The sequence below is a fragment of the Eriocheir sinensis genome, chromosome 13 (assembly GCF_024679095.1).
Source record: "Eriocheir sinensis breed Jianghai 21 chromosome 13, ASM2467909v1, whole genome shotgun sequence".
Taxonomy (NCBI): domain Eukaryota; kingdom Metazoa; phylum Arthropoda; class Malacostraca; order Decapoda; family Varunidae; genus Eriocheir; species Eriocheir sinensis.
In genome coordinates, this window is record NC_066521.1 from 600,503 (window position 1) to 616,744 (window position 16,242).

Here is a 16,242-nt window from a genome sequence, read left to right on the forward strand (position 1 = left end):
CTAAATCCCTCTCGCACCCAGACCTGCTTAAGAGAGTGTCATTTAAATAATAGTTATGTGAGGGGTTGTTCCTACCTACACTCAGAATACTGCACTTCCCTACATTGAACTCCATCTGCCATTATTTTATCCGCCCAGTCATACAATCTGTTGAGTTCACCTTGGAGAATACTAGCGTCCTGATCCGACTCAATTACTCTACCGATCTTGGTATCATCTGCAAATTTACTAACATCACTACTAATTCCTGTATCTAAGTCATTGATATAAATAATAAACAAAAGTGGACCTAATACCGAACCTTGTGGGACCCCACTCGTAACACATCCCCAGTCAGATCTTTTACCATTGATTTGCACTCTTTGCTTCCTATTGCTAAGCCACGCCTTGACCCAGTTCAAAACTTTACCCTCTACTCCGTGAGCCTGTAATTTAAGCAACAGTCGTTGGTGAGGAACTTTGTCAAACGCTTTACTAAAATCAAGATAGATTGCATCATAATTTTCATCTCTGTCAACCGCCTCAAATACTTTGTTGTAGAAGGACAAGAGATTGGTGAGGCATGACCTACCTTTTGTGAACCCATGCTGCGAGTCGTGAATTAAGCTATGTTTCTCTAAATGCTCCCGAATGTTCCTGGCTATTATGGACTCCAGCATCTTGCCTATAACCGATGTTAAACTAATTGGGCGATAGTTTGAAGCAACCGACCTGTCCCCCTTTTTAAAAATCGGCGTCACATTAGCTACTTTCCATAGGCTCGGCACATAGCCAGTATTTACCGACATCTTAAAGATGTCGGTTAGTGGGTCACTGAGTACAATTACCTAATTCCTTTAATACCCTCGGAAATGTCCCGTCAGGACCTGGCGACTTGTTCTTCTTAAGCTTATCTATCTCATCCTGAACTACTTGCCTGGTAATGATTATATCCCTCAATTTATCGCCATCCCCGCCCTCGTACACCTGAACTCTTTCCGGTATAGTCGTTCGATCCTCCTGTGTGAATACTGAAAGGAAGTAGTCGTTCAACAATGTGCTCATATTTTCGTAATTTTCTACTAGCTCCCCTGTGTTTGTTTTCAGCGGTCCAGTTTTCTCCCGTGTTTTTGTTCTATACATCTGAAAGAAGCCTTTAGGATTACTTTTCGCCTCATTTGCTACTTTGATCTCATAGTTCCTTTTTGCTATCCTGGTGTTTTTCTTAACTAATCTAGATAGTTCGACGTACCGGCCCCTGAGATGTGTTTCACCATTCTTTATTTTCTGATAAATTCCCTTCTTTAACCCAATCTCGTGTTTTAGTCCACGAGTCATCCACTTAAGATCATTGTTTTCTTTTCTAAGTGTTTGCTGTGGTATATGCTGTCCTTGCCCCTCTACTATTATTCTAACTAAGTTATTGTAAGACACTTCTACCTGGTTCTCCTGGCTCTCCAATCCGCAGTTCTGGCCCTCATGAATCCCTAAATTATCCGTTTACCCCTTCAAGATCTCTTCGAAGCCCCTCGTAATTTGCTCTTCTGAAATCTGGCACCAACACTGGGTTTGGTTCGCGGGTTACCGCCCAGTCTAAGCTAAAACGAACCGTTCTGTGGTCACTATTTCCTAACTCTCCGCCCACCTCCAACTCACGTAGCAAGTTCCCATTATTGGTTAGGACTAAGTCTAATATGTTATCTCCTCTGGTAGGCTCAGTAACTACCTGCTTAAGGAAATTATCTTGTATAACTTCAAGAAAGTCCTCGGCTTCCAGGTCACCCACTAGGTCTTCCCAGTCTATCTTCCTATAATTAAAGTCCCCCATTACGCAGACATTTCTACTGCTACTCGCCCTGCCAATCTCCTGTAGTAATATACTCGTGTCCTGCCTGTTAAGGTTAGGTGGCCTGTACATAACTCCTAGAGTTAGTTTTTCTTTCCCTTTGTAAACGTCCACCCAAACTGATTCTGAATCCATGTTAGTTTTGACTGAATTGTTAACCAAACATTTAAGTGAGTCTTTAACATAAAGAGCAACTCCACCTCCCTTTCTGCCCCTTCTGTCTTTGTGAAACATCTGATAACCCGTTATTTCAAATTCTGATCTAAAATTTCTATTAGCAGTGTCTATCCATGTCTCAGTGATCGCTATTATATCAAAATTTTCTGAACAAGCTTCACCCCTTAGTAAGTCTATCTTGTTTCTGAGGCTCCTGCTGTTTGTATAGAAGATTCTTAGCCCGTCCTCTGTTACTTCCCTGGAATTACTTCTAAGCTGCCTGGTTATATTATGAGCTAGATGTCCCCTCCCATTACTCCTCCCATTGCTCCCATTACTCCTCCCCCCCTCGCCTATACTAAAAAATCCCTCAGGGTACCAAGTGCTCGCTCAAGGGAGTCTGAGAGAGCCTCAACACCCTTGAACGTCAAGTGTATCCCGTCACGGGCGTAGAGGGCGTCGTTGCCAAAGAAGAGGTCCCAATTGTCGACGAACAGCCACCCATTGCGCCTGCAGTGCTCAGCAAGTCTGCTGTTCACTGCTATCGCCCTGGACAGCCATCCATCGCCAACGCCCCTCCTTGGCAGGACGCCACACACTGGCGACCCACCAGCGTCACGTATCCTGCCTAACAATTATCTAAAACGCCTGAGAAGGTCCTCGCTTGGAACACGAGAAACGTCGTTTCCGCCACAGCTGAGAAAGACAATGGGGTTCGATCCCTCGCTTGCCATACACGCCTCAATCCTGTCTGATATATGGCCCACCCCTGCCCCTGGGAAACACACCCTCGTCCTGTCCTTATCCTTGGAGGAAAAATACCTGTCAACATAACGAACCTGATTATCGCCAACAACAAGAACCCGACGGTCGGAAGAGGGGCCAGGAGGGGTGAGTGAAGGGGGGGGGGAGAGAGAGAGAGAGAGAGAGAGAGAGAGAGAGAGAGAGAGATGTAACTTATCATTAGGTTTCTCTCTCTCTCTCTCTCATCTGATATACAAGTCCCGCCTTCTCCGTCTTCATATTAGTAATGGCGCATCATAATCCCTTTTATTTTCGTTCACTTAGTTTGTTGATTGTGTTTCTTTTGTTTGTTTGTTTTCATCCTTCTTTAGTTCAGGTGTCTCATATTTTCTTTTGTGTTTCGTGCCTCAGTTGTCAGCTTGTTTTCGTCCATTCAGCATCAGCAGGTATTTATATTCTCCCTTCCGTTTCATAATTAATTGCACGTCTTCTTCCCTTTTAATGGCGTTCGGGTAATCTGCTTCGGTGTATTCGTGAACTCCGAAGTAGTGGTCGGCCAGCCTTCCCTGCGGGGGCCATATGGCAGCGACGGGCCAAATTTGTGGCTTTATCGTGTACCAGCTATGGGCCAAATTTTTACCATGATATAAACCCCAAAAATAGATGAAGCGTAAACTGATCACAAATGCGTTGTTACTAAATATTATGAAATTGTTTGCGTGAGTGATGATTTTTTCTCATTAATTCGCTTAGAGGGGCCTTTAAGATACATGATCCCCGCAGCAACCGGATTAACGATTCGATGACGAAGTACAGACGTAGGAGTTTGGGTCATTTCCAGGGGCTGTTCAATGACCCCGGTGATTGTTTGACCCTTCTTCCATACTGTGATTGTGGAAAAAAAGCACGCATGAAAAGTTGAAAACCCTAATGATCTCCTGTTTGACCTTTTGAAATAGTTGCTGTGAGAGGTGGCAGCTTCTGGGAACACCAACCGACCACAAAACGTTAGCTGGTGACAGGATGCGCGCTTCCTCTGCTGATAACAAGTCCGCGTGGCAACTGTTACCACAAGAAGAGGAATCAGAAGAAGAGAAAAATGGAGAAGATAAAGAAAAGAAGAGGAAAAGAAGAGAAAAATGGAGAAGAAGAGGAAAAGAAGAGGATAGAGATTAAAGAAAAGAAGAAGAAAAAAGTACGAAAAGAGAGGGAAAAAGAAGAAAAGAAAAAAATAAGGAGAAGGAGGAGAAAAGAAGTAGGGAGAGAGCAAAGAGAGGAGAGGAACGGAGGAAGAGACGGAAGGAGAAAACAAAAACAAAAACGAGAGAAAAATGAAAATGAATATACGTATGAGAGAGAGAGAGAGAGAGAGAGAGAGAGAGAGAGGTGGGGGAGGAAACCAAATGATAAGAGTTACATCAGTCTCTCTCTCTCTCTCTCTCTCTCTCTCGAATAACATAATTACGCCAATAAATAATAATACACACACACACACACACACACACACACACACACAGATCGACGATACAGAGCACTTGCTCATGTCGGGAGCATAGCTGGGCACGATAACAGAAAACCTTATTCCCGGTAACCGATAACTGATAATGAAAAACCTTATCGGTGATAACCGATATTCGTTAACTGGAGACACAAATATAGGCGATAACCGATAACCGATACCCGATATAAATCCACAATTCCGATACTAGCTAGTGATAAGTCCGATAGGCGAAAACGATACTATATTGATATTTTAGATAGAAATACATAGATGAATTCAAATTTTCATTAACTGTATTTTAGAACTTACAAAACCTGAAAACCACACGTTGACACGTACATATGGACGGTAATACTAGAAACGTCTGAACCGGTGTTGTGTTATTTGGCGCTTTTTTTTACAAACACTGGTCTCTCGTGAACTGCGCAAGCTCAGACCAGCAAGCGCAGACCTGTACAGTTTCACAAAGCTTTTTAACCGCAATTAAGAGTTGCTGAAAGGCTGAATCAAACATAAAGTACCACTACCACCATCCTCGCTGTTTCTAGAACGACACTCTGTACGAGTTGTATTTATTTGTACAGAGTGTCGTTCTAGAAACAGCGAGGATGGTGGTACTGTATGTCTGATTCAGCTTTCCAGCAATTCTTAATGTGTTAAAAAGCTTTGTGAGACTGTACAGGTCTACGCTTACTGGTCTGAGCATGCGCAATTCACGAGAGACCAGTGTTTGTAAACAAAAACGCCAGCTTTTGACGATGGGACACCAAATAACACAACACCGGGTGCCTTCAATACCATGGCATGCTCACAAACAGTGGCGTACCCAGAAAATTGAAAAGGGGGGGAACAATATATATATATATATATATATATATATATATATATATATATATATATATATATATATATATATATATATATATATATATATATATATATATATATAATTTTCTGCGTCCAGTATTATTGCAAGCGCAGGGATCCCATACAGCTTGAGGATTCGGGTTAGATCGCTAGGGTAAAGTTATTATTTTTTGTATACATACATGCATTGATACATACATATACATACATTGTACATTTTAGAAGTTTGTTGGCAGCATATAAGTACAACATAAATCTGGGAGATTTAAATATTCTTAAAAGTACTAATTGTATGTTACTTGAGCGAACATTACTTTTAAAATCTTGATCATTTCCGTAATTTGGACTGCAAAAATTTACCCTCGAAACAACACTACTACTTTAGAACTACATGTTCTAATAAAAAAGTAATATAAATATATACTGGCAAGGAAAAAAATGTTATATTCATATAACATGTATAATCTTCGTTTATACAGGCTGCTGCTGTAATACATATTTTTACGTACAAGATACATGAAAACTGGGCCAGGTATTTTATGAATATAAAATAAAAATTAACTAGATGAATTAGATTAGTTACTGTTAACAACAATACAGTGAAACTGGTTTACCTCAAATTTAGGCGTCTGTTCTGACGTGCAAATTCATCAAGGACTTCATGATCAAGATTTGTGTCACAATAGACAAAGTAGGGCCTGTCCATTTAAACGACTTTCACTCATTGCGTTCCTAAGGTATGTTTTAAGCAATTTAAGGGCACTAAAGGATCGCTCATTGGTGGAAGTGCTAACAGGCAGGGTTGAAAAAATTGCAATAAGGTGGAAAAATTTGGATATGTGCCCAATTTTTTGGCACATGCCAATGTCTCAACAACTTGCTTTGACCTCTCATGAGATTCACGACGCTTCCAATAACTCTGCCCCCGTAGATATTCATCTTCAACGAGATCTGCATCTCCATCAAGAATTTTCCATAAAATTCAACTGCCTCCTTCAGTTCCCTAAAATAAGTATCAACTGAAAGAGAGGGAACAAGATTTCCCAACAAAAAACTCCTAATGTGTTTAGATGCAAACCTTTCCCTGAGTTGTGCTATAGCAGTGTCAGAAAATGGGAGAAAAATAGCTCTTCGATAGTACTCCTATGGAGCTGCTGTTGGAGGGTTAGCCTTAATTATGTTTCTGATGACCACTGATTGTCCAAGGCTTCTGGATGATATCTCCGTACCTTTCCTCAGCTTGGGCAAAAAGTTGGTTGAACTTATTTTCATCACGATAGGACTGAAATGCATCTATGCAGCTCTGTGCAGCTACGCTTCCAAGAGCACCCATCAGTTCTTGTAGTGACCCCTGCAGCTTTTCTGGCAAGGATTTATTGACGCTTAGAACTGAAGTGAGCAGAGCTGGGCACTTCCGTACCTCTGTCCTCACCTCCGCTCCTCCGGACCTGCGGACCTTTAAACGAGGTGCGGAGGTCCGAAGTGCGGAAAGTTTTTCAAAAGTGCGGAAGTAACAGGTGCGGAACGGCAGTATTTTAAGTCCGTACCTCCGCACATGAGGTTTTCAAGGATAAAAAAAATGAAAACGACAAACAGTCCGCGCTCTGCAGTAATACTTCCGGTCGTTCCTCTTTTGAATGATATTAACCGGAATTTTCTGTGTTGCATGTGTACTGAGGTATGATAATTATGATGAGTGCAAAAGTAGTTACTTTACTTCAGGTGGTGGAGATTCTATGCGTTAAAATGACAATAATGATAACAAAAATAATGGTAATAATAATAATAATAATAATAATAATGATAATAATAATGCTGCTACAGTATTGCCTTGTATTTCTTTTTTTTAAGGTACGGACTAGATTTTTCAGGCGCGCTTTAATAGTTTTGGGTACGGTACCGGAGGTGCGGAGGTGCGGTACCGGAACGAGTGAAAAAATTTTAGGCGCGGAAGTACAGGTACGGACTATATGTGTTTCGAGGTGCGGAGGAGCGGTACCGGACTACCCGATATCCAGTAACGCGCCCAGCTCTGGAAGTGAGCACTTCCAAACTCATAAGAAAACCTGGGTCACTTATTGCTTTAGATTAGGCTTGGCTGCTGATTCTTCACCTAACGTGTTTTGTAGTAATTATTCTTAATCATTATTTCATTATTTACCTACTTGATTAACTGAACTATCCGGGGCATCAGCCGAGTCAGTGATGACTTTCTTACACCAGATAGAGTACGTACGAGAAGCGTTTTCTGGCGTTTTGTGACCAAGGAGGAAATATGTAAAGAATGGAAAGGCACAAATCCCAAGCCTCCGTGAATTCAAGAAATGACACACTCTATAGAAAAAAAGTACTACATAAAAAGAAAGTGAAGTCTATCAATCATAATTTTCAGAAATTTGGAATTTTTGGTCAGAAAATATTATACGGATAACATGAATAGGCTACGGGCACGTGAGACTACGTCGTCAATGAATGTTTCTCAAAATAGATCACCTGCTCCTAATCAACTCAGCAGCTCCATTGTTCTCTCAAAATAGATCACCTGCTCCTAATCAACTCAGCAGCTCCATTGTTCTCTCAAAATAGATCACCTGCTCCTAATCAACTCAGCAGCTCCATTGTTCAAGTGCTGAACATACAATAGTTACTCAGCCACTCTACACTGTCCACTGTCAAGCACAAAACGGTCTTAAAGGTGGTAATATAGCAGCAAAGGTCGACGTCACAGGTCCCATACGCGTGTAGCGTCGCCTGCCACTCTCCCCGTCATAATACAGAATAAATTATTACATACTCACCACTGTCACCAGACAAGTTCGCTTGCTGCCTCAGTGGTATAATTATATAGTCCTCCAATCACTTTGACAGCACCTTACACCTAAAATCAAGTAAATCTGAGAGGCAAGAAGGAGAGAAGGCACACTTACGACTTTCGTGCTCTCTCTCTCTGCCAGAGCCGTCCCAATCTCGTGTTCCTCTTCCTGTCTCCCCGCTCCCGCTACAAACATCCCTCCGCCGCTTACAGTTGACAGCTTGACATCGCACTCTACACACAATTTTATGAACCCATCATTTAACACCTTACTTTTTTATCACTCAGAGCACACCTTATATCCTACCATTAACTCAAAACAAAACCAGTGGGGAAATAACTCGGTCAGTCGGTGTCACTGAGCTCTCAACTCCACACACACACACACACACACGATCGTAATCGTAATACCAATATACATATTCCTATTATTTTCCTGTAATATTTATTTATTCATTATTATTTTTTCTTTGTTAAAGGGGGGGGCCATGGCCCCATGCCCCCCCCCCCTCGGTACGCCACTGCTCACAAACGAATAAGGAATATCAAATCTGAGACAGTGAATAATCATTTTTTGGGAAAAGTTAAATCATTTTTCTCTTTGATATATTGATTTTTGAGTAACATAAAAAAAATAACTTAGTGTTTTAATGTTGAAAATCTAAGTATGAAATCTCCTCACCGAAGATATTTCATACCCCGAAGTTTTTTTCATACAACACCGGGCCACGCATGCGCAGTAGGGAGACAACTTTTTTTTTTCTGAGAGGCGGAAAAAAGTAGCGGTTATCGATAGTTTGGTTACAAAAGTAACGAAGATACCGATATATATTTAAGTAAGTAGCGGATGGCCGATAACCTGATTTTGTTATCAGCGATAAAGTATCGCGATAACTTATCGCGATAACGCCCAGCTATGGTCGGGAGGGTACCTGCTGGCGATTACGAGTCCAGCACATGATCAGGCCGTGGTGAATTACATACACACACACACACACACACACACACACACACACACACAGAGGAAAAAAACAAATGGTGTGATTAGAGAGAGAGAGAGAGAGAGAGAGAGAGAGAGAGAGTGGGGGGAAAACCAAATGATAAACGTTCATCAGTCTCTCTCTCTCTCTCTCTCTCTCTCTCTCTCTCTCTCTCTCTCTCTCTCTCTCTCTCTTCTCTCTTGAGAAACGTCGCCTCCGAGGAAAATTGATCGAATGTTTTAAAATACTTAATGGTTTCACGAATGTAGACAGATCAACATTGTTTATGATCGATGACAGTGTGCGCACGAGGAACCATGGCGGAAAACTCCGCGGTAGACAAGTAAATTCAGATTGCACCAAATTTTCTTCACCAACGTTGTAGTGCGAGAATGGAATAAGCTTCCACCTTCAGTGGTCCAGTGTAACATTGACTCCTTCAAAAATAAGCTCGACCGTCACTTCCTTCAACTTAATATCAACTAGAGCAGAAATGCAACGTTTTGGAGTCTTCTGATTAATGTAAAATCACTTAGGTAAGGACAGACCACCAAGTCTGTGTGACCATGGGGTCTGTGTGGTCTGATTTTCTCTCTCTCTCTCTCTCTCTCTCTCTCAATAGAGGATCCAGGGGGGGTAGACACCTGGTCACGTGCCCCCCAAAATTAAATATTATACATTTTAATAACGGAATAATAATAATAATAATAATAATAATAATAATAATAATAATTATATTATTATTATTATTATTATTATTATTATTATTATTATTATTATTATTATTATTATTATTATCGTCATTATCATTAATATGCACAACTGAATGTTTATCTACTTGTAGTCCGCGTTAACATATGTTTTAATTAAAGCTAAAGAAAAAAAACGTGAAATACTCCCCCCAGAACAAGTATCTACACTCCAGTTTATTCACGCTCTGAGAGTTTCGCCTCGCTGACTTGTCTATAGTACGCGTATCGGGCGGGTACTGGACAAGGGGGAGAGACTCAGAGATCGAGCTGCGGCTGGTCGCTATTGATGTACAAAGACTACCTCTTAATTGATTAATAAATGATCCAGTTCTGGGCCTGGATGATTTACATGATTGTGTCGCTGAATTCAGAACGTGGAGATCACGTACGTTGGTCTTCTGTCCCTAACTGGGACTGGGACTGGGCCTCTCTCGCCCTCTTCTCCTATATATATCCAGAACAGTACAGTCTAGAATGTTACAGTATATTTTAGATCATACAAGAACATGTAGCAAAAATATATGCGAGTTGGCAACACTTCGATCCCGCCTGGCGTCTGACCGCGCCCCGCGGGGCGCGGACGGCTCGCCTTGTTCCCCGCCCCCCTGCTCGTTCCTCCCGGAGCCTTCTAGATGCCCATGGACGCCTGGGGAAGCTTCCAGCACAACATTATATACAATCCTCTGTATGGCGTATGTTATACATATCTCTTGTATATTGACTGGGGGTTGGCCAGGCATGATATCCGTCCTCCTCGATCCTTATTTGTTGTAATTTTCAACAATAAACTATTATATTCTCTTCTATTCTATTTTTTATTACTTTTGGTTTTAGCAACTGACTGCAGCTTACTGTACCGTGTAAGCATTGTGCACTTGAAGAAAATATATTAGATTTCATTAAATATTGTAATTTCTATCAGGTGTTTCGTTGTGTTGAATACGCAATGGGCCGAGTTGGTATGCAGTGGTCCGACTCACAGAGTTATATACAGATTATACACAGAGTTATATGTATTTAACTCTGTGGTCCGCCTTGGTCATGGGCCGAGTTGGCAATGGGCCGAGTAGACAATGGGCCGAGTTGACCGGCATTCGTTGTATCGCGCACACACAACCCTATGAGCAGAACCAGCATCCGGAAACGATAGAGAAAAGATGCGAAGCGATACTGAACAAGCGAACGCAAACAGTAACAGGAACGAGACAGGAATGGCCAGGTGCTGTGCTCCCGCTGCAAAGGTGTTGAGCCACAGCCATCATCGTCATCATCTGTAGGGAAGGTAAACACAGCAGCGCGCCACTGTGGCTGTGCAGTACTGAGGCTGACCCTGGCTGAGGATTACCAGTGGCTGTCAGAAGGCAAGGAGAGCAGTGCTAGAGGAAGGAATAAGTCTGTGTACACGCAATATGGTTAGTTTAGAGAATGAGAAAATGGCAGCAGAAGTTCAGAGAATAAGGGAATGGCAGCAGGCGCCGGGAGGCCGCAGCGCCCCCTTGTCTTCTCCCACGGCTGTTTGGCTCCCCAGGCATTTTGGGGCAAGCCGGGAGTGACGGGATCAGTTTTGTAAGTGTCCAGCAACGCTCAGTGACTGTTATTTCCACAGCGCGGCCGTTAATTAGGTTTGTGCGTCCTTCAAGCTTGCCCGCTCCCCGCCAGTGGAAGGAAGGGACGAGATATATCTAAGGGTCTGAGGGTTACAGGTCTTCAGGTCACTGCCGCTGGTCAGCCCTTCCCTGGCCAGGAACTGTGCCACCAGCAACTAGATGTGCACTTGGCTTTAGAGCGGGAAGGAGTGTCAAGGATCAATTACTCCGGCCCCAAGTCACTCCGGCCCCCCTCCCTAGTCACTCCGGCCCCCCTCCCTAGTCACTCCGGCCCTCCACCCAAGTCACTCTGGCCTCCCACCCTAGTCGGCTTTTATGATGGTCATTATAATTGCTATAGTAGTACCATCTCTGGAAGTCATCTGAGGTGCTGGTTATAAAGGGGAATTCCCATTCCTTCACGCTATCATGTCACCCACAAAACAAAGTGTGTTTTGTATTTACCATTCCTGAATGAACGTAAAATACTCTGTAAAGATATGATTATTTAATAAGGCTACGTTATGTTTTAATGCTTTCTTTTTTTATAAAATAGGTATTATTCTAGTGTTTGCCCATACTCACCCCTCGCAACCAAAATTGGCTAGGGGGCCATTGAGACTTCGGGGAATGCGGTGGTAAACATGAAATGCAACGCAAAGGCATAGTTTTTGAGTTATGAGGGGTTGAAAAATACCCTAGATGTAGGGAAATTCCTTACAATTACTTAGATGTAGGGAAATTTCATACATTCTGTTTTTTTTTTTACAATGTACGGAAACCACGCAAGGTAATTATTGAAAATCACTCCGCACCTCGAAAATACGATATTACGCCTCCATATTGTACTTAAGGGCATATTATACATACGGACGATGCGTTTACATGGCGACGCCATTGCAATATGAGCAGCTTTGCCAACGATCCGGTTAGCAATGGTACACTAGGTTAGCGATGGTATGTTTAGTTAGCGATTAGCCCACGCATGAGACCAGATGTACCATGCGTGGCTATTTTTTTTTTAGAACACGTACCTTTACCTTATACTATTTCCGATGGTACGCTTAGTTAGCCATTAGCCCACGCATGTGAGACCAGGTCCACCACGCGTGGTTATTTTTTTTTTTTAGAACACGCACCAGCCCCCCCTTGGTTAGCAGGTTGTAAAGTTCGGTTGGAGTAGTTTAAATATGCTCCCCCACTCAAATACCCCGAGTTCACGCAGGTCCCCCAAGATCGTTGGGGGAAGGGGATTAATTCGGCTTCTTTACTTTTAAGTACTTTGTTTTTTAACTATGATATATGGAGGCGTATTATCGTATTCTGGAGGCGTGGAGTCAATATCCACAATCACCTTGTATACTGGGAATACGAGCCCGTGAAGCAGATTCATAATCCGGTCAGTAAGGATTCACGTGTTCGAACAGCTTGGGCAAGGGGTTCGAGAGCCTGCACTTCCTGCAAAAGCCGCAGTACTGTTTAAGGCGTGGCGTTGGACGGATCCCGGCTAGCCGGTTGTTTTACTTGTGTCAGTGATAAACAATGAAGATACACTGTGTTTGGTGCCACGGACTCTACTTGGAGGACAGAAACCTTGCGATGAGGTGACAACCTAGTAGAGAGGGCATGAGTGTGGTGTAGGCGGTTTATGTGAGCACAGATGGCCTCCGGTGCCACGCCAGATGGTGAGGTGAGCATCGTTTGGTGGGTTCACTACGCTTCTCTCCCAAAACAAGCTTGAGGATCCAGTGAGTGCGTGGTTTCCGTATGGGAAACACTAAATTCGTAGCAAACGCTTATTTTAGTGGTGGTGGGAGGAAAAATTCCCTAAATTTAGGTAATTTCCCTAGATCTAGGGAGTTTTTATCCCCCCCCTCTAAAAAAATACGCGAATGCGACGGATTTCGTGTCCCCCACCCGAAACCCTGCATTCCCACCAGGTCCCCAGGCTTGTATGGGGGGGAGGGGGGAGTATGGGCAAACACTAGAATTTTACCATAAAATATGAACGATGATAATATATAAACACTACTAGCCTATGCTTAGCAACGTTGCTTTACGTCGGTGCTTTTTTTGACAGCGAGGTCAGAAGTCAGGGTACAGTCGGAGCACTTACTTCTGAAACCTCCCTTTGGATGTCACAAGACAATTAAGCAGCTAAATGCTGTGATGAATTACACACACACACACACACACACACACACACACACACACAAAAGGAGAGAGAGAGAGAGAGGTGGTGGTGGTTGCTCATTCCTTGAATTGATTGTTCATCAATTCTCTCTCTCTCTCTCTCTTTTTTTTTTTCTTTCTTTCTTTTTACATCTTACATATTGCAAATGACATATATGTCGATGAGCGGGCAATGGCCTGCCGCTGGGGGGAGTGTCAGGGCCACCCTGGTGGCTGGTCGGGTCACATCACACACCCTACTCCCTACAGGGGGGAGTATAGTGGTGTGCGGTCAGCGTGGAGGAGGGGCGGTCTGCACCACCTCCAGGAGTCGTGGTAGTGTTGTCTGAGCCCGCCGGAGCACAAGGGCAGCTCTCGCCTCCTCAACCTGCAGGTCCTCAGTGGGCTGCTGTCTGAGTTGGGCTGTGGCGGGGCAGTACAGCAGGTAGTGGACCAGGGGGCGATGAGCGACGGCTTCGCAGTGCTCACACTGCCAGCCCGCGAAGTCGTTCCTCATCTCCTGGGCGTCTGTAGCCAAGCCGGAGGCGGTGCAGCGTCATCTGGTCCGCCCTATCCAGCTCCCGGCCGGGGTGAAGTGGCCGGTGGTCGGTGGCCCTGGCGTACCAGGCCCCCTGCCGCGAGTGCCGCTCAGCCTGCCTGTGTAGGTCCTCTGCGGAGCCGGCGGCAGTGCGTCTGGCCTGCACTTTAACCTGCTGCAGGCTGGGCAGGACATTGCTGGTTATGGCTGGCATGCTGGTGGGTGCACGTGCCATTGCATCGGCTGCCTCGTTCCCACGCAGGCCTACGTGGCTGGGCACCTAGTTTAGTTTGACGTGCCGCCCCTGTGCGGCGATGCTCTGGGTAAGGCCCAGGATGGTGGTGACGAGCCGCACGTTGTCATCCGGTGGACGCCATTGCTGCAGGACCTGCAGGGAGGAGCGGGAGTCAGTGTGCAACACGACAGGCCCCTCCCAGTGCTGCAGGGCATGCTCCAGGGCATGCTTGATGGCCAGCAGCTCGGTTTGTAAGGTGGAGCAGTGATCTGATGTCCTCCACGACAGCGTCTCTCTGCCGGTGACAACCGCCGCGCCTGTCGCGCCTCTCTCTGGGTCGACTGAGCCGTTGGTGTAGTAGACGGCACAGCTCCCCGCGTTGGCCTGAGCCACCACCATGAGCGCGTGCTGCAGGAGTTCCCCCTGTGTTCACTGCGCCTTGCTGGCAGGCAGCTCTCTTATGATGATCTCGGTGGTGGGGGGCTGCCACGGAGGTGGAGCGACTTTGGTGGCGGCTGGACGGTCAGGCCCCTCCCACCGCAGGTGGTCGAGATGGGGTAGGGGGCTGGCAGCCTCAGCCACCTTCAACAGCCAGGTCTTGCCGGTGAACAGGTCCCGCCTCTGTGGTAAGACTCTGCAGAGCGCCGCTCGTGCCACCGACTCCCTGTCTTGGTGGAGGACCTTGGCCACTCGGCAGGCAACGATCTGCTGGACCCTGCTGGCCAGGGGCACAAGGCGGGTCTCGCTCTGCATTACACCGCTGCTGGCCCAGCCTGGCGCCCCGAGCATGGTCCTCATGGCCTTCTTTTGGACTACTTTGATCCTCCTTTGCTGTGTGGGGGACATCGCAATGAGGACAGGCGCACTGTAGTCAATGAGTGCCCGCACAGCCTGCACGTAGAACAGACGCAGGACTGGAAACGTGGCGCCTGCACGAGTTCTTGTCATGGCCCTCATAACGTTCAGCCTCGCTTGGGTCCTCTCCCTCAGGTATGTGGCCTGCTTGATGAAGGACAGGCCCTTGTCGAGCCACACCCCCAGGTACTGGTAGGCGGGGTTCCAGGCCAGCCTGACGTTTTGTATGAAGAGTTAGGCCTCCCGGGCGGCCTTGAACATCATGGCCCTAGACTTCTCAGCTGATACCTTGAGCCCCAGCTCCCTGCACTTTTCGCTGACAAGATTGAGGGCCTGCTGGGCCCTGGCGACCTTGTTGCTGGGACCAGTGACGACCAATACAAGGTCGGTCTCTCTCTCTCTCTCTCTCTCTCTCTCTCTCTCTCTCTCTCTCTCTCTCTCTCTCTCTCTCTCTCTCTCTCTCTCTCTCTCTCTCTCTCGACGTCCGAATTGGTTTTGAAGCAGCATACTTCAGTTGAAGGTTCTGGTTGGAATGAATGTAGCTGTCGAGCCCCCTGCTGCAGAGAGCACTCGTGTGAACATCAGTAATAACCTACGTAGGACAGCCTCCTGCTGTGACAGTATGGAGATTGACAGTGATATGCCTGTACCAGATATCAGCAATAGACAATCCATTCCAAATCCCATTGAAGAGGATATAATTGCTGATGGCCCATTGCATAATGTCTTGTATCACGTATGAACTCATTGATGGTGCAACCAGGGGGAGGAACACCCTTATGGTAGACTCTTTAGGGTTTACTTGGGACCTTTGAAGAAACCGGCCCCTGAATCCTGAATCGGCTACGGTGATGCTAGATGCGCCTATTATTGTGTATTACAACAGTATTGTTATCATATAACAGGAGGGGAATGGTAATTCCCCCTTTTAGCCAGCACCTCAGATGGTACTACTATAGCGACTATAATGACCCTCATAAAAGCCGACTAGGGTGAGGCCGGAGTGACTTGGGTGGGGGGCCGGAGTGACTTGGGTGGAGGGCCGGAGTGACTTGGGTGGAGGGCCGGAGTGACTTGGGTGGAGGGCTGGAGTGACTAGGGTCGGGGGACAGAGTGAATAGGGAGGGCGGAGTGACTTGGGTGGAGGGCCAGAGTGACTAGGGTGGGGGGCCGGAGTGACTTGGGTGGAGGGCCAGAGTGACTTGGGTGGAGGGCCAGA